At 51.2% G+C, this 22,611-nt stretch overlaps 1 protein-coding gene across 2 annotated transcripts in view; it reads right to left on the bottom strand.

Moving 5' to 3' along the window:
* The window catches only part of FOXJ2 (forkhead box J2), a 51,148-nt gene extending 30,620 nt beyond the window's left edge, over positions 1-20,528 (bottom strand). The window contains exon 1 of one of the 2 annotated variants that reach the window (XM_077301936.1): positions 19,873-20,528. The gene's annotated coding sequence lies outside the window, so the exon portion shown is untranslated. The remainder of the gene's footprint in view (positions 1-19,872) is intronic. The other variant, XM_077301935.1, reaches the window with a different exon arrangement.
* Positions 20,529-22,611: the final 2,083 nt, after the last annotated feature.

Genomic DNA, 22,611 nt, shown 5'->3' with positions numbered 1-22,611 from the left:
AACCTTGAAATAGAAGCTGGCTCCCTTTTCTCTTCTTTCAGGCCTTCCTCTCAACACAGTCAGGCTTCAAATGGCACCACTGCCGAAATGAAGGGCCACCGAGAGGGGCCACCTTGAAGGCAGAGTCTGCAGTTCCGGGCAGAAGACAGCAGTGGTCAGGTGACTCCCCAGCAGCAGGCCCCAAGTTACCAATGAAGAACTAGAAAGACGGCCCCGCTTACTAATTCTACGGTGAAACCAGGTTTACTGGCGGCATTCAAGCCAAGAGCAGCAATTCTTACGGGGGAGCAGCAAGCATTCAGAACTGGGGTGGGGGGTGGGGGGGGGGGTGGAGGGCCTATGGAATTTTGGCCAACCCTTTCTGTCCACTAGTAACCATTTCTGACACTGCCCCCTCCCTTGACATTTCTTCCCCAGCCCTTAACACAGTGGGATATAGCAAACAAGAATCAAACAAGCAATAAAGAAAGCTCCCCTGAGATCTGTGCATGATGTGCAAGTAACACAAATATCCCCCTGTAAGGAACACTTCAGCCTTCCAGTAGGTGACCTCAAAGTAGCTATTTTACTGCAAAGGAACTTTAAGAAATTGCCAAGTTGCAAGTTATTACAACACTCAGAATGATGGAGTCCCCAGGACTGCCAGGGCATTGATTTCTGCATCCTCAACAGTCCCCAGAAAGGTTCTACATCCTCTTTATTTCTTATCTGGAATAGTGGATTGCAACATAATGTGATAAGTAGTAGATTGTAATGTAATTTGGGATAGTAGATAGGAATAACTCGACAGCCAACGCCCCGCTTCAAAGAAGAGGCCGCTGCCAGGTCACCTTCATGCTTGTGAGGACATGAAAGGATCCCAATTAATTCCTCCGCATTCCACAATTAAGAAGAGGACCTGCTGACCATCACTCTTCAATTTGCACAATACATTCTCTGCTTAAGAAGAAGAGGCAAGAGAAAACACAAATTGTTTGGGATGAAACTAAAAGAAAAGAAAGAATTTTTAAAGGAATAAAAAATTTCCCAGCAAATCAGGATTTTGCAACAGTAAGAGAAACAGAAATAAAATTGAAGGACAGTATGCAAAGCAAAGGTACATTGAATGTGCAAATCAAATAGGGAAATAGTTGACTTATAAATTGGGAAAAGAAAGAAAAGAAAATGGTACTGAAATTTTAAAAGGCAGACGAATTAATGCAGGGGTAGTCAACCTGTGTTCTTCCAGATGTTCATGGACTACAGTTCCCATGAGCCCCTGCCAGCAAATGCTGGCAGGGGATCATGGGAATTGTAGTCCATTGATATCTGGAGGACCACAGGTTGACTGTCCCTGTATTAATGGATAATTTTGCCATATAAAACATTCTAAAATTATTATTCTAATTTATATAAAGGACAATGTTCTATTGATGAAAGTAGATGAATATCTTCAAAACAGAATGTAACCAGAATTACAGAACGCAGTGAGTCTATGGGTCTTTGAAGAACAAGGACAAATTATGACAAGGGAAGCTGTGGAAGCCATGAATTGGGGAAGGGGACCAGGAGCACCAGCATTCCCTGGGTTGGATTACAAGTGCTTTGAGGATGAACTCAACATTCACAAAAAACAATGAATTCTGTTCTGCAGAGAGGAGAAATGCCAGGGAGGCAAAAGAGCATTAATATCCAAAGAGGAAATTATAAACTAGTATCATTATTGAATAATGATGACTACACGCTGTTTACAATTATTTTACCTGAAAGATTGTTTTTTTGTTTGTTTGTTTTGCAAAAACTGATTTTGGGTGATCAATTTGGGTTTCTCCCTAAAAGACTGTTGGAGGATAGCAGAACCATAGAATCCTAGAGTGGGAAGGGGCCATGCAGGCCATCTAGTCCAGCCCCCTGCTCAGTGCAGGATCAGCCTCAAGCATCCAGGAGAAGGATCTGTCCAGCCACTGCTTGGCTAGTGAGGGGGAGCTCCCCACCTCTTTAGGCAGCCCCTTCCACGGCTGAATGAGACTCCTAGAATCCTAGAGGGGGAAGGGGCCATGGAGGCCATCTAGTCCAACCCCCTGCTCAATGCAGGATCAGCCTCCAGCATCCAGGAGAAGGATCTGTCCAGCCACTGCTTGGCCAGTGAGGGGGAGCTCCCCACCCCCTTAGGCATCCCATTCTTCTGCTGAACTAGACTCCTAGAATCCTAGAGTGGGAAGGGGCCATGCAGACCATCTAGTCCACCCCCTGCTCAGGGCAGGATCAGCCTCCAGCATCCAGGAGAAGGATCTGTCCAGCCGCTGCCTGAAGACGGCCAGTGAGGGGGAGCTCCCCACCTCTTTAGGCAGCCCCTTCCACGGCTGAACAAGACTCTTAGAATCCTAGAGTGGGAAGGGGCCATAGAGGCCATCTAGTCCAGCCCCCTGCTCAATGCAGGATCAGCCTCCAGCATCCAGTATAAGGATCTGTCCAGCCGCTGCCTGAAGACCACCAGTGAGGGGAGCTCCCCCCCCTCCTTAGGCATCTAACCAGTACTGTTCTCCATGACGCTTAAAGCCATTCCTGGGGGTCCTCTCCTCTGCTGCCAACAGGAACCTTTCTCTGCCCTCCTCTGACAACCTTTCAAATACTTAAGTACAGCATTCACCTCCCCTCTCAGCCTCCTCTTCTCCAGGCCGAGCTTTCCCAAGCCCCTCAGCCTTTCCTCCCAGGGCTCGGTCCCCAGGCTGCCCCGGATCCTCCTCTCTGCTCTCCTCTGCCCCCTCTGCATTTTGTCCACGTCCTTTTTGAAGTGAGGCCTCTGAACTGCACACAGGACTCCAGCTGGGGTCTGACCAATTCTTCGGCACTGACATCTTATGATTTTGATGTCTCTGCTGATACAGCCCAAGACTGATCCAGAAGTGCCTCTCCCACCCAGTATGGATGCTTATCCTTTTTGTAACCCATCCTGGAACTCTGCACTTCTCCTTCTTGAACTGCATTCTGTTCTCGTTTGCCCTCTTTTCTGGCATGTTTCCATCATGTTGAACTTTTCCCTGCCCTCCTCAAAGTGACAACCTTTCAAATACTTCAAGAAAGCCCTCCTGTTCCCTCTCAGCCTCCTCTTCTTGTTTGCTTTTCCTCCCAATTTGACGTAATCTACAAATTGAATGAAGAGACCCTCCACCCCCCTCAGCCAGATCATTGATAAAAATGCTGAAAAGTATCAGATCTAGTACCAGGCTCACCTCCCTCCAATCTGATGAAACACCACTGAATACTACTTTTTAGGTATGGTTTTCGAACCAATTCCCTACCCACTTATCTGAAGATGCAGTCTGCGGTCCTCCACTTTACCCACCAGAACTTCCTGGGGAACCCTGTCAAAAGCCAGGTGCCACCCACCACTCAGGCCCTATCCCTCGCCTACCCCCATCCCTGGAGGCCTCCATATTCCTCTGGGAAAGCACAGAGGCAAAACAGGCACGGGGCCGTTCTGCTTCCTCTCTGTCCCGAGTCAGAGTCTCTGCATTTTCACCCAGCAGCAGGCCTATTGCCTCGTTTACCTTACGTTTCCTCCTCACATCGCTGAAAGAGGTCTTCTTGCTATAGTGAGCTTCCCTGGCCTGGACTCCTCCCAATTTTGGAAGTTGGTGGCAGATTGTACAAAAAGACCTTCTCTAGCCTCAACCTGAAATGTGGGAAGCCTCCGCTATACTCTCTGCTGGAGATGGACCGCACTCAGTCAATGGATAGTGAAGAGGAGGCTAGTCTGCCTCGTTGGCCACAAGTTGACCCTGTAGAAATAAGGAGGCCGATAGGAAGCCTGCACGTGGGCAGAGCTCCTGGCTCTCACTTGGCACCCCCCGACCTCATACAGAGGCATACGGACTGGTGGACACCGGCATGAGCCAAGCTCTTCACGGCAACTAAGAGATCAGGCTGGCTCCTGAAAGGGACGGAGGGAGGGGGGAGCAGGGGTGGTTCCAGTCTATAGATAGGGCTGTGCTTGAGCTCCTCACTTTTGGAACCTCTTTATAAATGACTAGAAAATAAGCCCGCTGTAGTGTTAATACAGCAGGCGCTAGCCGTTAGCTCGGGCCCCTCCCCGGTCGGCGCGGCCTACCTGACGCCACAGAGAGGGAGCGGGTCTGTGTGTGGGCGGGGCGGGGGGCGCTGCCAGCTCTGGCGCTGCCGCCACCGAGAATGGGCCCGCTTCCTCCGCTGATCGCGGCTCTTCCGCCGCCGGCAATCGCGGCGCCGCTACCGTGGCGGATCGCAGCTCTGCTGGCTTGGGCTGCCGCCGGCGCCGATCGTGGCCGTGATGGCAGCTCTTCTGACACGGCATGTGCCGCCGCTGCCAGCTCCGGCGCGAGTGCCGGCTCCGCCTCTGCTGGCGGCGCTGCTGCCGGTGCCTTCGCCTCCGTCGCCGCCGCCGCTGCTGCTGGGCCCTTGGGCGAGCGCAGGGCGGCTGGCGGGGGCGGCTGGTGGGGGCATCAGGCCGCCGGCGAAGGAGCAATTGCTCTGGGGTGGAATTCGGAGGGACCAATCCGGACCCTTCCTCATCCCGGACACATCCCGCCCCTAAAGCCCTTACTCTTTTATTTAGTCCGCGGTGCCGCAGGTGGTGTTCAGATGATGATATTGGCTGCATTCTGAAGAACCCGGGGGGGGGGGGCTCATTATAGGATGGCGACTGAGCTTTATTTTCCAGAATCCAATAGGTTTAAGAAAAGCCTTAAGGGTCTTAAATTCCTAGTGTCAAACAAACAGCCTGGTAATTAATCGTGATCAGATCAAGATTATGGCATGCGGTAACAGACCCAATCATCCTATCTGGAAATGTACTGGGACCTGGATGAAACAGGCTTAACAGTATCACTATCTGGGTGTCAGACAACTGGAATACAAGATCTGCCATATCAACAACATCTCCTTCAGGGCACAGAAAGGTGTGGTTGCAATTTAAAAATCCTTTCGGCTGAAAGGAGGTGGCCGCCCATGAACTGCAATAAGTATCTTTCAGGCTTGCTCACTGGACTTACGGGGCACCCATCAGCACAAGTGGACAGTCCAGAAAAGGTCCCATCTAAACATCTGAGGTCAGGTTTGTTGGTACCAAATTACATTTCAAATGCAGCAGTCAGGATTGAGTTTGGAGTGATCCATGTTCAGTCCAGGCTTTGGACCTTATATTCGGGCGAAAATGGTGGGTTTTTCCGACAGCACAGACTTTCAAGTTTAATTCTGACAGACCCTTTTGCCTTGGCGAACTGCTCTTCCAAAAAAAGCTGTGCTACTACTGTGCCTCATATAAACTGATTTTGGCCATGGATGATGATGATAATTTATTAATATTAACTGGATTTGTGGCCTGAATAAAAGATAAAACTCCACACATAAAGCATTCCCTGGTGGCAAGACCTACTGCCTGCCTGCCTGCCATCCTCTGCCAGTGCTGCCAGCAAGTGGCCGGGAAGCATCGGGGCCCGCAGAGCATCCAGGAAGTCTCCGTGAGCGGGCTAGACTAAGCCTGCCGCCCACACCTTCAGGTTACTTGACCACCACAGGACAACATCCACTGCCTTCTGACCCACTCCTACCCCAGCACCAAAGATCACAGTGAGGGCGTGGCCAGCCTGAGGGGTGGGACTGGGGAAAAATTGCGAGAACCACAGTGTAGCCATGGCCACCCCAGGTATGAGCCACTGAACACAGTGAGTCCCCCAGGATCATCACCCGCCCGGGGGACTGCAATGCCCAGGCAGTTGCCACCTCCAGCAATCTCAACAGGGCAGCAGGAGGTGCGTTGGGTGGGCGGAACACCAACCAGATAGCCAAGTTATTGATTGACTCCCAGCCTACACTGACACAATTCACTCCAGGGATTAATGGCGCCAGGAGAGCCCTGTAGGGATATGACTCGGATAAGGATCGCCACCACTCGCCCACCATGGGGCCAAGACCCCAAGTGACGCCAGTTCTTTCAGGGAGACCTTCTTACCTTCTCAAACACAGGGCTCGGTCATGCATGCCAGGTCTACCTCAGTGTCAGCTCCCCCCTAGCCTCAACCCTCACATTTCCAGGGACAGAACGGACGTTAGAAGAGCAAAAAACTTAATCACACCTCCCTGCTCTTCTCTTGTCCAACCCCCTCCCAACACAATATTTCTCTTGGCCCATAATCCCAGGGATCCCCGGCCTCACTTAGGCCGTCCTCGCCTAGTACCTGCCAAGATGAGGAACAGGCGATTCTCTATCCCTATCTATCGCTAGCTTTTCTATCAGTACTATCTATACCACCTCCCTCCCAAACCACCCCTTCCTAAATAAGCCCTCCCCCCTCCCTTACATAATTTACGGACTAAATTCCCTAATCCCATGGAAGCTACTCCCAAATCCCACATCAACAGAGGGGCTCTCCGAGGCTATATACCTTATTAAGACAAGGGTGGCAAAGGTAGAGAGGCAACATGATCTTAACAAAATCTAGGAGAGATCTATTAATTAGGAACACCTTGATGTTATACGTAATTAAGGTTGCAAATTCCGAAAACAGGAGATCTTTTACCCTCGTTAATTATAAAGCCCTACCCTTTGAATATATGAGTGGGAAATTTCATTGATTCAGAACATGTTTGACCGGCCCCTGAGGATGAGAGGACCAGCTCTCCTGCTCTCCAATGTATTAGGACTAGAAGACGGGTGCTGGTCCTTGGGGATTCCCTACTGAGAGGAGCAGAAGCCAAAGTGTGTCAACCAGACTTGTTCTCTTGTGAGGCAAGGTGTCTACCTGGAGCAAGAATCAAGGATGTCACGGAAAGGGTGGAAACTCTTGTAAAGGCCAAGGACAGATGTCCCTTCCTGCTCATTCAGGTGGGGACAAATGACACTGCCTGGGGCAGTGCGGAGCTTATGAAACAAGACTACGTGGCCTTGGGGGGGAAAAGTGAGGAACGCAGGTTGTCTTTTCATCAATTCTTCCTGTTAATGGCCCGGCTTAGGAACCAAAAGAAAAATAATGCAGCCAAATGACTGGCTACATCACTGGTGTTTCAGGGAAAGGTTTGGGGTTTTGGACCATGAATCACACTGCCGTGATGAGACTCTTCTCTCAGGAGATGGTTTGCAACTCACGAAGGTGGGGAGAGATGTCTTTGCGAAGAGTCTTGCAGACCTGATGAGGAGGGCTTTAAACTAAGTTCAATAGGGGAGCGAGAAGTACTTTCAAAGCCCAGTTCCATGAAGATAACTGTAGATGGGAACACTGCTGATTTAAAGGGAATGGCACTTGCAGGGAACCATTAACTTACGGGAAAGTTCAAAGAATAAAAGCCTGGGATACTCATACGAAGGATTACGATGTCTCTAATGCACAGAGTATAGGAAACAAGCAGGATGAACTAGAAGTCCTAATAAAGGAAAGGGACTATGATCAAATAGGCATTACAGAAACATGGTGGGATAACAGTCACAACTGGAATATTAGGATTGAGAAGTACAACATTTAAAAGGGACAGACAAATAAAGAAGGGAGGAAGAGAACCTCTATATCAGTGGTTCTCAACCTTCTTAATGCCACAACCCTTTAATCCAGTTCCTCCTGTTGTGGTGATCCCCAACCATGAAATTAGGCAAGTGTTCTTTCACAGAAATTAAACCGGAATTGACTAATGGCGTGAAGATCCATTGTTCATGATTATAGTTTTTTTCCCCCCCGAGGTTTCTCAGTTCAGCTCTGCCTCTTGTCCCACCATGCTGATCTTGCTCTTTTCTGCTGCTCCCAGGTTGAGAACCACTGCTCTGGATGTTAAGAATGTATATACTTGTGAGGAAATATATGTGTCTGAGCATGAGAGTTCAACTGAAAGTCTTTGGATAAAAATAGAAGGAGTAGGAAAGAATAGGCATATTATGGTGGGGGGCCTGCTGTAGACCACCAAGGCTAGGCAGAGGACTTGGATGAGATGTTCTTAGACCAGATTACCAAGTTCTCAGAGAGATGGGACCTAGTGGTCATGAGAGATTTCGATTACCCAGATATCTGTTGGAAGAGCAACTCTGCTAAAAACGAAAAGTCCAGTAAATTCTTGACATGTCTTGTTGACAACTTCATTTCCCAGAAAGCGGAAGAGGCAACCAGGAGGTCTGCTGGTTTAGACTTGATTCTCACCAATAGGGAAGAACTGGTTGAAGAGGTAAAATTGTGGGTGTGTGTGGTAGTAGTGACCATGTGCTTTTGGGGCAACCAAAACCTGTCTGTGCCTGGCCTGGCCCCTCCCTCTCCTCAGTCAGGGGCTGTCAGAGGCTCCTTCACAGCAGGCCTGAAGGGAGGGGGGATGTGGAATCCGGAGCAAGAGCAGCCATTGGCCCTGAGGGGGGAGAGATTCCACCAATAGGAGGCTTCGGAACCTTCAGCATATTGTCAGAAGTATGAATCACTTTTTTTAGGTGCATTGGACAGCGTGTAAGCTGCTGCAGCACCCATGCGGTTGAGCTTGGAGATGCTGTTGGATCATCATGGAGCCCCGGGGCATGACATTATCGTCCATTTGACAGTCCTAGTCATCTGGAGGCCATCCATCATCAGGTAGAAATTCTTCAAATCCTCTGGCAGCCGTTCTTCTAAAATGTGGATGACCTCCAAGGTGAGCTTGTCCAGGTAGGGCTTGATGCTGCCGTGCCCAGCCTTCTCCTCCATCCTCCCGCAGCTACCAGCCCACAAAAAGGCCCCCAAATTGTGACTTGTTAGCCAGCTGTTCGTTTCTACTAGGCAGTTGAAAAACCTAATCCAGCCAGCCACAATATTACCTGTAACAATGTTATGTCATTAAAGGTGAATTATATCTATCTACCTCTAACAATATGACTGAGTGAATCTTATGCCTAATGAAGTCAACACAATTATTTAAATGTAAACCATCAGACAGGCAGCCACCAGTGCTCTCCGTGTTCCATCTTGGAGGAAACAGAAGATCTAGGCTGATTTCAATCCAACTTCAGTTTGAGATGGGAAAAGCTTTTGTTGCCCTGGCAGTCTTCCCTCCAAGAGTGGCCAGGGGACGGTCTCCCTGTGGATTCTTCGGGACTAGCATGATATGCCTCAGTCATGGTGTACTTCTAGAGAGTCAGGATGGGCTGGGAATGGGGGCCGTCCTGCTGTGCCAGTGCCACACCTACTTGGCTGGCAGACTCGAGAAGGCAGTGCTCCTTGGCCCACTGGCATTTATGCTCCCCCCATGGTGTTCAACATCTACATGAAACGGCTGAGAGGGCTTGACCGGGGGATGGCAGTGCAGGGCCACCAACAGGCAGATCAAACCCAGCTCTGTTTCCCCTGGAGTTGGGTGGGTCCGTGGAAGTTGTGACGCAGTTGTGTGGGGAAAGTGGTGGAGTGGGTGAAGGCCAGTAAATGGAGGCTCAATCTGGACGAAATGGAGGTTTGGTTGGTCAAGCTGCTTGAGGGCTGAGGAGTCAACCTGTCATAGAAGCCTAGATTGTTCTCCAAGAATTGTCAAAAAGAATGGAGGTTCAGAGATGACATCTGCAAGTTATTTCAGTCCCCTTGGATACAATTAATCTGATCCAGGGGATCTGGTTTCATTTAAAGAAACTAGGTGTTCGTGGACTATCCCTACCATGATCCTTGGCCACAACTCCCCTCCCTCATCAGGTGAAATGTTTTTGCCAGCTGAGCAGGATTCCCCTCTCAAGAGAAGACTGAGGAGAAGCAGGAATGGAGCAGTTGAGCCCTCTCTTCATCACCTGCTACAATGACACATTCTGGTCACCTCAGTGGACCTACCACATCTGTATTCTTTTCCTTACTTTGAATAAGAAAAAGATTTCCAAGAAAGTTTTCAACACTCATTTCATACTGGATATTTGCTAGCTGTAGGGCAAAGTTTGAGTCCTGTGGCACCTTTAAGATCAACAAAATTTAATTCTGCACATATGGTTTCCTGTGGATACACACTTCTTGAGATATATCAAAACAGACTTCCTTATGCAGGGAGAGGTGTTAGTTGCCAAGAAGGGCTACTTAGAGTCAAGATACATAAGTAACTGAGTGATTAGTATAGCTAAGACTGGAGGTTATACTAAGGCAGTTGGTAAGACCTGTGAATAGCAGCAAATTAGCATTCAGAATATACAAGAATCAGAGTTGGAAGGGACCTCCAGGGTCATCTAGTCCAACCACCCCTGTACAATGCAGGAACTCACATCTACCTGCCCACCCACAGTCACCCCAGTTTCATTCCCAAGTGATCCCCCCACTAAAAATCTCCCAAACCTAGCCTGACCTGAACGGCCACAAGAGACAAACACTGGCACACCACCTCCTGCCCACCCACTCACCATCTGCCCAAGTTCTCTGGGCCACAGGAAATTCAATGGGCCTCTACCAGGGACAGGGCCCTTTTCAGTCCTGGCCCCGACCTGGTGGAATGAGCTCCCGGGAGAGCCGAGGGCCCTGCCCCAGCTGTCACAGTTCCGCAGGGCCTGCAAGATGGAGCTCTTCTGTCAGGCATTTGGGTGAGGCCAGGGCAGGCAAGATCAACGGCTCCTCCCCAAGCTAATTGGGTCATCGTTCTCCCCACCCCACCCCCCAAATTGGAACACCGGGTCTGGGAGGGGAAGAGGTTTCTTATCTCCACCAGGGTTGGTTGTTTTATGGCGTAAGATGGGGAGAATTAATGGGAATTTTATTGGAAATGTTTTGTTCCCCACTACAAGCTGCTTGCCGGAGTGGTGGGTTAGAAATTCAATAATAAGCAAACAAACAAACTTCCTGAAGCCTGGTCAGTCAGCCTCTGCCAATCTTGCTCCAGCTGTCTCAGTTCCTGTTTCTGTTAGAGCAGCTCCAATGCATAAATAGGAATAAGCTGAATAGGAGCCAACGGTGGCAGCTAAGAAGGCTAATGTGTTATTAGGCTGCACTGCTAGGACTCTTCAAGCAAAGCTTGGATGCACACTTTTCTTGGATGCTTTAGGATGCTCTGGGCTGATCCTGCGCTGAGCAGGGGGTTGGACTAGATGGCCTGTATGACCCCTTCCAACTCTATGATTCTAGGATTCTAGGATTCTATGACCGCAGAACCGACAGCAAGGGAAGTTATAGTGCCAGTCTGTAGACCCTCATTTGTCCAGTTCAAGAAGGGGCAGGACACACACCATAAGAAGCCACGGCGCAAGTACCACTGCTACAGACTTTGTGGAGAAATACCATTTACTTTGTGGGGGATTTAAGGTCGTCACTCGTCAGGGCTTGGGCTATGTTATTTTGCCCCTGCTCTGACCACTTCAGCCTTCTACAGCCAGGAGATATACCTTCAGCAACTTCAGGAATTACTTTGTGGGGGGAAAATACAATTTACAGCTTGGTTTTGGAAAGACCCAACACCAACCTATATTCAACACCTAACTGGACCTATGCAAAACATCTGGTTAAAGTTAACCAGGAACTAAATCACAATACATTCCTGTAATAAGCTTTTCGTATCTCCTACCCCTAACCTCGAGGACTCAGTGGCATAGGCCATCTACTCTCTCTCCCGAATAAACTCTTGAAGCGTGACAGATGTTTGCAGGCATATTGAGCAGCAAACATAGCATCAAACGCAACAAACAAAAAGTGAAAACAGTGAGCCAATCAAGACTCCCATGCAGCTGCACATTAAAAGGACCCACACAAGAACCAGAAGCAGCTACACAGCATGGCAGCTTGAGAAATATTGCCTGCTGATGTGCTCCTGCCCAGAGCTGGACGGGTGCCTTGCAAGGAGAAAAACAGTGCGGGGGCAAGAAGCCCCCTGCCCACCATTATGTCTGCACAGTTCAGCCTCCCGAGGCTGCTTCTTGCAAACAAACACATGAACTAGAAGTTTGATGGAGGTCACATCCTGCCGCGAGGAGGAAAACCAGGCACATCTAGCAACAGGCACTTGCACGGGTGAAGCCCACACAGAACCAACTCACTCCTGAAACTACTGATATCAGTAACATTTAGTCACAGTTTAAAGATAACTGCCAATGCCCCGCCTCCTTAGAGATAATTAGTTCTGATGATGATGATGATGACAAAAACAGCACTTGAAAGTTAACTCCACAGCAGTTAAAACAGATAGAATCATAGAGTTGGAAGGGGCCATACAGGCCATCTAGTCCAACCCCCTGCTCAACGCAGGATCAGCCCAAAGCATCCTAAAGCATCCAAGAAAAGTGTGTATCCAACCTTTGCTTGAAGACTTCCAGTGAGGGGGAGCTCACCACCTCCTTAGGCAGCCTATTCCACTGCTGAACGACTCAGACTGTGAAAAACTTTTTCCTGATATCTAGCCTATATCGTTGTACTTGTAGTTTAAACCCATTACTGCGTGTCCTTTCCTCTGCAGCCAACGGAAACAGCATCCTGCCCTCCTCCAAGTGACAACCTTTCAAATACTTAAAGAGGGCTATCATGTCCCCTCTCAACCTCCTTTTCTCCAGGCTGAACATTCCCAAGTCCCTCAACCTATCTTCATAGGGCTTGGTCCCTTGGCCCCAGATCATCCTCATTGCTCTCCTCTGTACCCTTTCAATTTTATCTACGTCCTTCTTGAATTGAGGCCTCCAGAACTGCACACAGTACTCCAGGTGTGGTCTGACCAGTGCCGTACACAATGGGAATATGACATCTTGTGATTTTGATGTGATGCACCTGTTGATACAGCCCAAAATGGCATTTGCCTTATTTACCGCTGCATCACAATGCCTGCTCATGTTTAGCTTACAATCCACAAGTACTCGAAGGTCTCGTTCACACACAGTGTTACCTAGAAGCATATCCCCCATCCAGTAGGCATGCTTTTCATTTTTCTGACCCAGATGCAGAACTTTACACTTATCTTTATTAAATTGCATCTTGTTCTCATTTGCCCATTTTTCCATTGTGTTCAGATCTCGTTGAACTCTGTCTCTATCTTCCGGAGTATTTGCCAGTCCTCCCAATTTGGTGTCATCTGCAAACTTGATGAGTAGTCCCTCCACCCCCTCATCTAGATCATGAATAAATATGTTAAAAAGTACCAGGCCGAGCACCGAGCCCTGAGGTACCCCGCAACTCACCTCACTCCAGTCTGATGAAACACCATTGACAACAACTCTTTGAGTGCGGTTCTCTAACCAATTCCCTATCCACCTGACTATCTGAAAATCCAGATTGCAGTCCTTCAACTTATCCATGAGAACATCATGGGGAACCTTGTCAAAAGCTTTAGTAACCCAGGGGTTCTCTAACCCAGGGGTAGTCAACCTGTGGTCCTCCAGATGTCCATGGACTACAGTTCCCATGAGCCCCTGTAAAGCTCAGGGGAACTGTAGTTCATGAACATCTGGGGGACCACAGGTTGACTACCCCTGCTCTAGTCAATTCCCTATCCACCTAACTATCTGAAAATCCAGATTGCAGTCCTTCAATTTATCCATCAGAACATCACCTTATCAAAACCTTTACTAAAATCCAAGTAAGCGACATCAACCGAATTTCCACGATCCAGCAAACCTGTTACTTGGTCAAAAAAGGAAACCAGGTTGGTCTGACAGGACCTGTTGGGAGACAAATCCATGCTGACTTCCTTGGATCACCAAATTGTCCTCCAGATGTTTGCAGATCGCTCCCTTTAATATCTGCTCCATTATCTTACCCACGACAGAGGTCTGACTCACTGGTCTGTAGTTTCCCGGGTCATCCTTCCTCCCTTTTTTGAAGATCGGAATAACATTTGCTCTTTTCCAGTCTGCCAGGATATCTCCAGTCCTTAAAGAGGTCCCAAAGATGATGGACAAACTTTTTCGTAGGGCAAACTTTAATAAACTCAGAGACATGGTGAGTGTCATACCATGGACGAGAATGCTGGAAGGGAAGGGGGAGCATGTGAAGGGTGGGCGCTACTCAAACAAGAGCTATTGCATGCTCAATCAATGACTATTCCAGAAATACGAAAACACTGCAGGAGCTCTAAGAAGCCTATTTGGATGAATAGAGAACTTCAAGAGGAACTAAGAAAGAAAAGGAAAATGTTCAGGAAATGGAGGAAAGGACAGAGCTCTAAAGAAGAGTACCTACAGGTTACTAGGCACTGTAGATCAATCATCAGAAAGGCCAAAGCTGAGAGTGAGGTAAGATTGGCCAGGGAAGCCCATTGTAACAAGAAAAGATTTTTCAGTTACGTGAGGAGCAAACATAAAGTAAAAGAGGCAATAGGCCCGCTGTTAGTTGCGGATGGACAAACTCTAACGAAAGATGCAGAGAAAGCAGAAAGGCTTAGTGCCTATTTTACATCTGTGTTTTCCCACAGGTCAAAGTGTTTAGGCACATCTAGAGATGGCTGTAGCCAAAGGATAGTGTCTGGGTGGCAGGTTAACATGGATAGAGAGGTTGTCGAGAGGCATTTAGCTGCACTGGATGAGTTCAAATCCCCTGGTCCGGATGAAATGCACCCGAGAGTACTCAAAGAACTTTCCAGAGAACTTGCACAGCCCTTGTCCATCATCTTCGGAACCTTTTTAAGGACTGGAGATGTCCCGGAGGACTGGAAAAGAGCAAACGTTATTCCGATCTTCAAAAAAGGGAGGAAGGATGACCCGGGAAACTACAGACCAGTGAGTCTGACCTCTGTTGTGGGGAAGATAATGGAGCAGATATTAAAGGGAGCGATCTGCAAACATCTGGAGGACAATTTGGTGATCCAAGGAAGTCAGCATGGATTTGTCTCCAACAGGTCCTGCCAGACCAACCTAGTTTCCTTTTTTGACCAAGTAACAGGTTTGCTGGATCGGGGAAATTTGGTTGATGTCATTTACTTGGATTTTAGTAAAGCTTTTGACAAGGTTCCCCATGATGTTCTGATGGATAAGTTGAAGGACTGCAATCTGGATTTTCAGATCGTTAGGTGGATAGGGAATTGGTTAGAGAACCGCACTCAAAGAGTTGTTGTCAATGGTGTTTCATCAGACTGGAGAGAGGTGAGTAGCGGGGTACCTCAGGGTTCGGTGCTCGGACCGGTACTTTTTAACATATTTATTAATGATCTAGATGAGGGGGTGGAGGGACTACTCATCAAGTTTGCAGATGACACCAAATTGGGAGGACTGGCAAATACTCCGGAAGATAGAGACAGAGTTCAACGAGATCTGAACACAATGGAAAAATGGGCAAATGAGAACAAGATGCAATTTAATAAAGATAAGTGTAAAGTTCTGCATCTGGGTCAGAAAAATGAAAAGCATGCCTACTGGATGGGGGATACGCTTCTAGGTAGCACTGTGTGTGAACGAGACCTTGGGGTACTTGTGGATTGTAAACTAAACATGAGCAGGCAGTGTGATGCAGCGGTAAAAAAGGCAAATAACATTTTGGGCTGTATCAATAGAGGCATCACATCAAAATCACAAGATGTCATAGTCCCATTGTATACGGCACTGGTCAGACCACACCTGGAGTACTGTGTGCAGTTCTGGAGGCCTCACTTCAAGAAGGACATCGATAAAATTGAAAGGGTACAGAGGAGAGCGACGAAGATGATCTGGGGCCAAGGGACCAAGCCCTATGAAGATAGGTTGAGGGACTTGGGAATGTTCAGCCTGGAGAAAAGGAGGTTGAGAGGGGACATGATAGCCCTCTTTAAGTATTTGAAAGGTTGTCACTTGGAGGAGGGCAGGATGCTGTTTCTGCTGGCTGCAGAGGAGAGGACACGCAGTAATGGGTTTAAACTTCAAGTACAACGATGTAGGCTAGATATCAGGAAAAAGTTTTTCACAGTCAGAGTAGTTCAGCAGTGGAATAGGCTAACTAAGGAGGTGGTGAGCGCCCCCTCACTGGAAGTCTTCAAGCAAAGGTTGGATACACACTTTTCTTGGATGCTTTAGGATTCTTAGGGCTAATCCTGCGTTGAGCAGGGGGTTGGACTAGATGGCCTGTATGGCCCCTTCCAACTCTATGATTCTATGATTCTAAATCAGACAAGGGTTGTGCAAGTTCTCTGGAAAGTTCTTTGAGCACTCTCGGGTGCATTTCATCCGGCCCAGGGGATTTGAACTCATCCAGTGCAGCTAAATGCCTCTCAACAACCTCTCTGTCCATGTCAACCTGCCACCCAGACACTATCTCTTAGCTACTGCCATCTCTAGATGTGCCTAAACCCTTTGACCTGTGGGAAAAAACAGATGTAAAATAGGCGCTGAACATTTCTGCTTTCTTTGCATCCTCCGTTAGAGTTTGTCCATCTGCACACAACTGTGGGCCTATTCCCTCCTTTACTTTACGTTTGCTCCTCATATAACTGAAAAATCTTTTCTTGTTACAGTGAGCTTCCCTGGCCAATCTTAGATCACTCTCAGCTTTGGCCTTTCTGATGATTGATCTACAGTGCCTAGTAACCTGTAGGTACTCTTCTTTAGAACTCTGTCCTTCCCTCCATTTCCTGAACATTTCCCTTTTCTTTTTTAGTTCCTCTTGAAGTTCTCTGTTCATCCAAATAGGCTTCTTAGAGCTCCTGCAGTGTTTTCGTCTTTCTGGGATAGTCATTGATTGAGCATGCAATAGCTCCTGTTTGAGTAGCGCCCACCCTTCACATGCTCCCTTCCCTTCCAGCATTCTCGTCCATGGTATGACACTCATCATGTCTCTGAATTTATTAAAGTTTGCCCTACGAAAATCCAACATCCGCGTCTGTCTACAAGCTTCCTTGGCTCCCCATCTCAAAAGGAATTCTATGAGGACATGGTCACCTCCCCTAGGGTCCCCACCTCCTTCACCTCATCCACCAACTCTTGCCTGTTGGTTAGTATTAAGTCCAGTATGGCTGAACCTCTTGTGAGTTCATCTACCATTTGATAAATGAAATTGTCAGCCAGGCAGGTCAGAAAGTTGCATGACTGAGGACGCTTTGCAAAGTTTGTTTCCCAGCACACATCTGGGAAATTGAAGTCACCCATGATGACAAGATAACTTCAGGGCAGAGGTATGCAACCCTCCCCCCCCCACACACACACAAACAAGAGCAACACACTAGACCCAGATCTCCACCCCAGCAGCAGAGGTCCTGAGAACCCTATGGAGCCAACCAGGCAGGACAACCGATGGAGCTTCTGTGCCCAGCAGGCGAATCTCTGAGATCTTTATCCTTATTTATTTAGAAGGAGGAGGAGGAGAAGGAGAAGAGTTGGTTCTCATAGGCTGCTTTTCTCTACCCAAAGGCATCTCAAAGCGGCTTAGAGTCGCCTTCCCTTTCCTCTCCCCACAACAGACACCCTGTGAGGTAGGTAAGGCTGAGAGAGCCCTGAGACTACTGAAGAAGAAGAGTTGGTTCTTATATGCTGCTTTTCTCTACCAGAAGAAGTCTCAAAGCAGCTTACAGTCGCCTTCCCTTTCCTCTCCCCACAACAGACAACCTGTGAGGTAGGTAAGGCTGAGAGAGCCCTGATATTGTTGCTCGGTCAGAACAGTTTCTCAGTACTGGGGCAAGCCCAAGGTCACCCAGCTGGCTGCATGTGGGGGAATGGGGAATAAAACCCGGCATGCCAGATTAGAAGTCCACATTCCTAACCACTACACCAAACTGGCTCACCAGTTCCCAACATATACTGCCGCTCCCAGCAAGCAAGCTTGTGGCGGTTCACAACAAGATATTCCATAAAAACACAATACAATCATAAAACATTGTAAAATATAATCCCCCCTATCCTCAAAACCACAAACTCCATGACAGTAATAACAATAACTCATTCCTCAACTTTTCCAGTCCTCCATCCAATCTAAGTTCCCGTCAAGATTGGAGCTGGTCTAACAGGAGTCCATCACCAGCATCCCGGATCCATTCTAATACCGGACTCGGGAGCCCAAGGGGAGATGCTTGCCTCAAGCATCTCGGGCCAAGTATGGCACTCATCCCGCTGTTTTATTTGTCAGAACACCAGCATCCTCCCAGGTAAATGTGGCACGTTTTTTCAGAACCTGGACCAAGCAAAGCTGCCCACCCCTGCTACAGAAATACCAGATGGTTCAACTAGAGCAAGTATAAGCAGGGTCCTGTCTAAATGTCAGCAGCGTGTGTGTGTATGTGTGTGTTTTATTACAAGATGGAATGAGATGAAATACGCTGCACCAACCAGCCAGCTTTACAAGTCTGAGGAACAGCCACAACTGTTGTAAGGAAAATACTAGTAGAGTCTCAAAACTGAGGAAAACAGAATCTCTGAAATGAAAAGAAGTAACCATTTATCCACTTCTTTACATATTACAGCCACACAAGCATTTAGCATTTAGCATTTAGTGACATCTTTGCGGAGTCCTTCAAATAAAGGGCCAGATGGAACAAAGCACCTCTTACCCACCTGCATCCTCAGCAGCATCTCTTGGGCCTAGATGAAAGAATCTTCTGGGTGGGTGGGCAGGCAGGGGACAATCACACTGAACATTTGTGCATGTGACAATCTGCAAGCACTTCCGGCCACTATACAGAGTACGGCACTCTCTACCAATGCCTGAGAGCCCTCAAGTGGTGGAGTCCGATGCTCTTGGGCCTAACGTGGAGCTTGAAGGAGGAAAGAGGTGAGCCCAGGCCTGCACAATCTTCAGCAAGGCCAGGCTCCTTTTCCCCACATCTCAGGATGCAAGACTGATCCCCAACTGAGCTGGGGGTTGTTTTAGCTGGCATTAGACCACAGTAACAATTGCGGAGTCCACGGCATGAGCGTTGCACCAGCACAAGGCTGACACGGCCGTCTACGGGAAAGGAAAGGCGCAATGCGCAGGCTTCTTGTGTTCAGAGCCTCAGTAAGAGGATAAAGAACCAGGCCAAAAAGACGGCCAATTAAAATGGACAAAGGTCTATTAAAACTGATGTCAAGTAGAGCGAGAAACACAACTGGCCACAACCAGAGCCCAAATGAAGGACTAACGCTTAATCTCTTCAACTGGGCCTTTCACCTTAAACTTTAACACACAATTTTTCTGTATCTGCCCCTCAGCGCAGTTCCTGTATTAACTTACAGACATCAGCAGAGAGCCAAGTTTCCCTCACAAGCAGCTCATGCGCCGAAGACAGCAACGTAACACAGCCTTCTTCCCCTTTGGCTTCAACCCCCCTGGCCTACGTGTGGTTCTCCTACACGGAAGACCTCCCAACCCCACAGTGAACTGGGCTCTGTGGGCACTGTGTGGGCACTCGCGCACCTTCTGCTGTCCTCCGTGTATTCTGCACCTCTCTCCCTGAGCGGCGGCGGCGGCAGCTAAGAGCCAGCTGGGTCTGCCTCCCCGCGCAGCGCTGCACACAACCCCGGACCCTTCCGGAGGGCAACAGTCATGTTCACGGGTCTTGTTTTTGTGGACCCACCACTCCCGTGCAAGATGGCCATCTTGTGCCGCTGGGTGCCAGACGTAAACCCCACACCAAAATCGCCGCCGCCTCCTCCACCATAAACCCAAAAAGCAGGGGAAGCCTTCCTACCCGGCAGCTGCCCTCCGCCCCCCCCCCCTCCCTCCCTCCCTCCCCCCCTCCCCAAGGCCTGGCTGGCGGGAGCTCCGTCCGGCGGGGTCGGGGCCAGGCCTGCTGGGGCCCGGCCGGGCCGGGGCAGCTGGCGGGTTCCTCGGATCGGGGCCTTGGAGGTTGACGCCCCGCCCTGGAACTGGATCGGCGACCCTGCACGGGGGGGGGGGGGGGGCGGGGGGGGCCCTGTGCGCCCGCTGAAGTCTCCGCCCCGCGCCAGCCCCCCCGCCCGCCCGCCCGCCCGCCCTGGCCAGCCTCGGGCCCACCCGCGGGGCCTCGACGGACGCCGGACCCGACGCACCGGGAAGCCTCCGAGGGAGGAGGGAGGGAAGAGCCGGACCCCCCCCCACGCGCACACACACACACACACACACACACCTTTTAAAAAGGGGGAAGGGCTTCTTCGGTGCAGGGGGGGGGTGCGCCAGGGCCCCCCCCGCCCCCGCCGCCCGCCCTACTCACGCGCGCTCTCCCGCCGCCTCTGCGGGCCGCTGGCTCCTCCGTCCGTCACCCGCCGCGCGCGGGGCCCATGGTCCGACGGGGCGCCCGGGGCCTGCGCGCCGCTCTCTGCCGCGTCCGTCCGTCCGTCTGTGCTCGGCCCCGCGAGGCCTCTGCGGCGCGCCCGCCCTCCCTCCCCGCCGGGGAAGCCGGAGCCTCGGGCCGGGCGCAGGTGCCAAGGAGGCCGGGCGCAGCGCTGCCTCCTTCCCTCCTTCCCTCTTAGCCCATCGCCCGGCGCGGCCTTCCGCCCCCCAAGCCGGGCCTAGCGGCCGCCCGTGCCCTTGACCGCCCGCCCCACGCCCCACGCCCCACGCAGGCAGGCAGGCAGGCACACCCGGCCGGCCGGACACTCGCCCAGGGGCACGGGGGGGAGAGGGGGAGCGAGGGCGGCCTAGTCGGGGCCTGCCTGCCTGCCTGCCTGCCTGCTCCGTGCCCGGGCGGCTGCCAAGAGGGGCCGAGCGCCGGGCCTGCGCCTGCCCGGAGGGACGGACGGAGGGAGGGAGGCGGGCGGGCGGGCGGTCGGGGGGCGCGGCGGGGGTCCGGGGCGGGCGGGCGGGCGGGCGGCGGGGAGGCGCGGCGGGCCTGCTGCTCCTGCGGGCGCTCTGGGCTGCGGCTCCACGGCAGGCCGCGGCTCCTCCCCGGCCTCCGCTCCGCCTCTCCCGCGCACCGCCCCCGCCTTAAGGCGGCTCCGGCCTCGCCAGGCCCAGGCCCAGGCCCAGGCCCAGGCCCTCCGCGCCCCGACGCAGCCCGGGCAGGCAGGCAGGCAGGCAGGCAGACGGGCAGGCGGGCGGGTGTCTCCTTGGCCCGCAGAGCGGCCTGCCCGTCGGAGTCCCCGCGGGGTCCCGGCCCGCGCAAGGCGGCGGCCCACCTTAAGAGGCGGCGGGGAGCGCAGGGGCCGCGCCCAGCCCCGTGTGGCGGCCGGGCCGGGAACGTGTGGGCGCCGGGAGCCTTCCGGGGCCGAGGGCGGCCCGCCCTCCCCGCCCTCCCTCCGGTCCGGCCCTGCCGCGGAGGCCGCTCCAAGGGGGCGGCGCGGGCGCTGGAGCGAGAGAGCGCCGGGCCCCGCCGAAGCAGCCCGCTGGAGGGGCCCTCCGTGGCCATCCAGCCCACCCCCGCCGGCAGGGAAAGCCCCTCCCAATGGCCCCCCCGGACCGGGCATGGTGCTCCGCCGCCGCCACCGGGAGCCTGCGGGGCCGGGGGCGGGGCGGGGCGTGGCGGGGACTTTGAGCGCCGGGGCTTGGGGCCTCCCTGCCCGCCTGGCTCTCCCTGCCCGGCTCCCGTCAGAGAGCGGCACCCCCGGGAGGGAGAGACCCCTTGGCGGGAGAATGTTTAGGGCCATTTCAGGATTTCGGGCGTGGGAATCATAGAATCATAGAATCATAGAGTTGGAAGGGGCCATACAGGCCATCTAGTCCAACCCCCTGCTCAACACAGGATCAGCCCTAAGCATCCTAAAGCATCCAAGAAAAGTGTGTATCCAACCTTTGCTTGAAGACTGCCAGTGAGGCGGAGCTCACCACCTCCTTAGGCAGCCTATTCCACTGCTGAACTACTCTTAACTGTGAAATTTTTTTTATTGATATTTAGCCTATATCGTTGAACTTGTAGTTTAAACTCATTACTGCGCGTCCTTTCCTCAGCAGCCAACGGCATCCTGCCCTCCTCCAAGTGACAGCCTTTCAAATACTTAAAGAGGGCTATCATGTCCCCTCTCAACCTCCTTTTCTCCAGGCTGAACATTCCCAAGTCCCTCAACCTATCTTCATAGGGCTTGGTCCCTTGGCCCCAGATCATCTTCGTCGCTCTCCTCTGTACCCTTTCAATTTTATCGATGTCCTTCTTGAAGTGAGGCCTCCAGAACTGCACACAGTACTCCAGGTGTGGTCTGACCAGTGCCGTATACAATGGGACTATGACATCTTGTGATTTTGATGTGATGCCTCTGTTGATACAGCCCAAAATGGCATTTGCCTTTTTTACCGCTGCATCACACTGCCTGCTCATGTTTAGTTTACAATCCACAAGTACCCCAAGGTCTCGTTCACACACAGTGTTACCTAGAAGCGTATCCCCCATCCAGTAGGCATGCTTTTTGTTTTTCTGACCCAGATGCAGAACTTTACACTTATCTTTATTAAATTGCATCTTGTTCTCATTTGCCCATTTTTCCATTGTGTTCAGATCTCGTTGAACTCTGTCTCTATCTTCCAGAGTATTTGCCAGTCCTCCCAATTTGGTGTCATCTGCAAACTTGATGAGTAGTCCCTCCACCCCCTCATCTAGATCATTAATAAATATGTTAAAAAGTCTCCTCTTGTTGCGCTTTCGTTTAAACGACTGTATTTTATTCGATCCACCGGCCCAGCCAAACTGGCCCTCTGGGGGCCCTGAGCAGCCACAGACACGGGAAGCCCCCCAATCCCTTACAGGGAATTGTAAAAGTTGGCAGTGTTTGCCTGCAGCCCCCCCCCCAGTTGCTCCCAAAGGACTCAATAGCAGGGGACGGGGGGGGGTCCCCATCGGCAGATACACTTCGGGTCGGCCTCTCCGTATGGCAGGCCGGGCGCCGTAGAAACAGGGTTCCCCTGGCCGGTCAATGTTGCCCGTCCAGCAGGCAGGGGC

This window comes from Paroedura picta, chromosome 10, assembly GCF_049243985.1.
Source record: "Paroedura picta isolate Pp20150507F chromosome 10, Ppicta_v3.0, whole genome shotgun sequence".
NCBI lineage: Eukaryota > Metazoa > Chordata > Lepidosauria > Squamata > Gekkonidae > Paroedura > Paroedura picta.
Note: the sequence above shows the minus strand (reverse complement) of the source record. Positions and strands in the feature narration are given on the sequence as shown.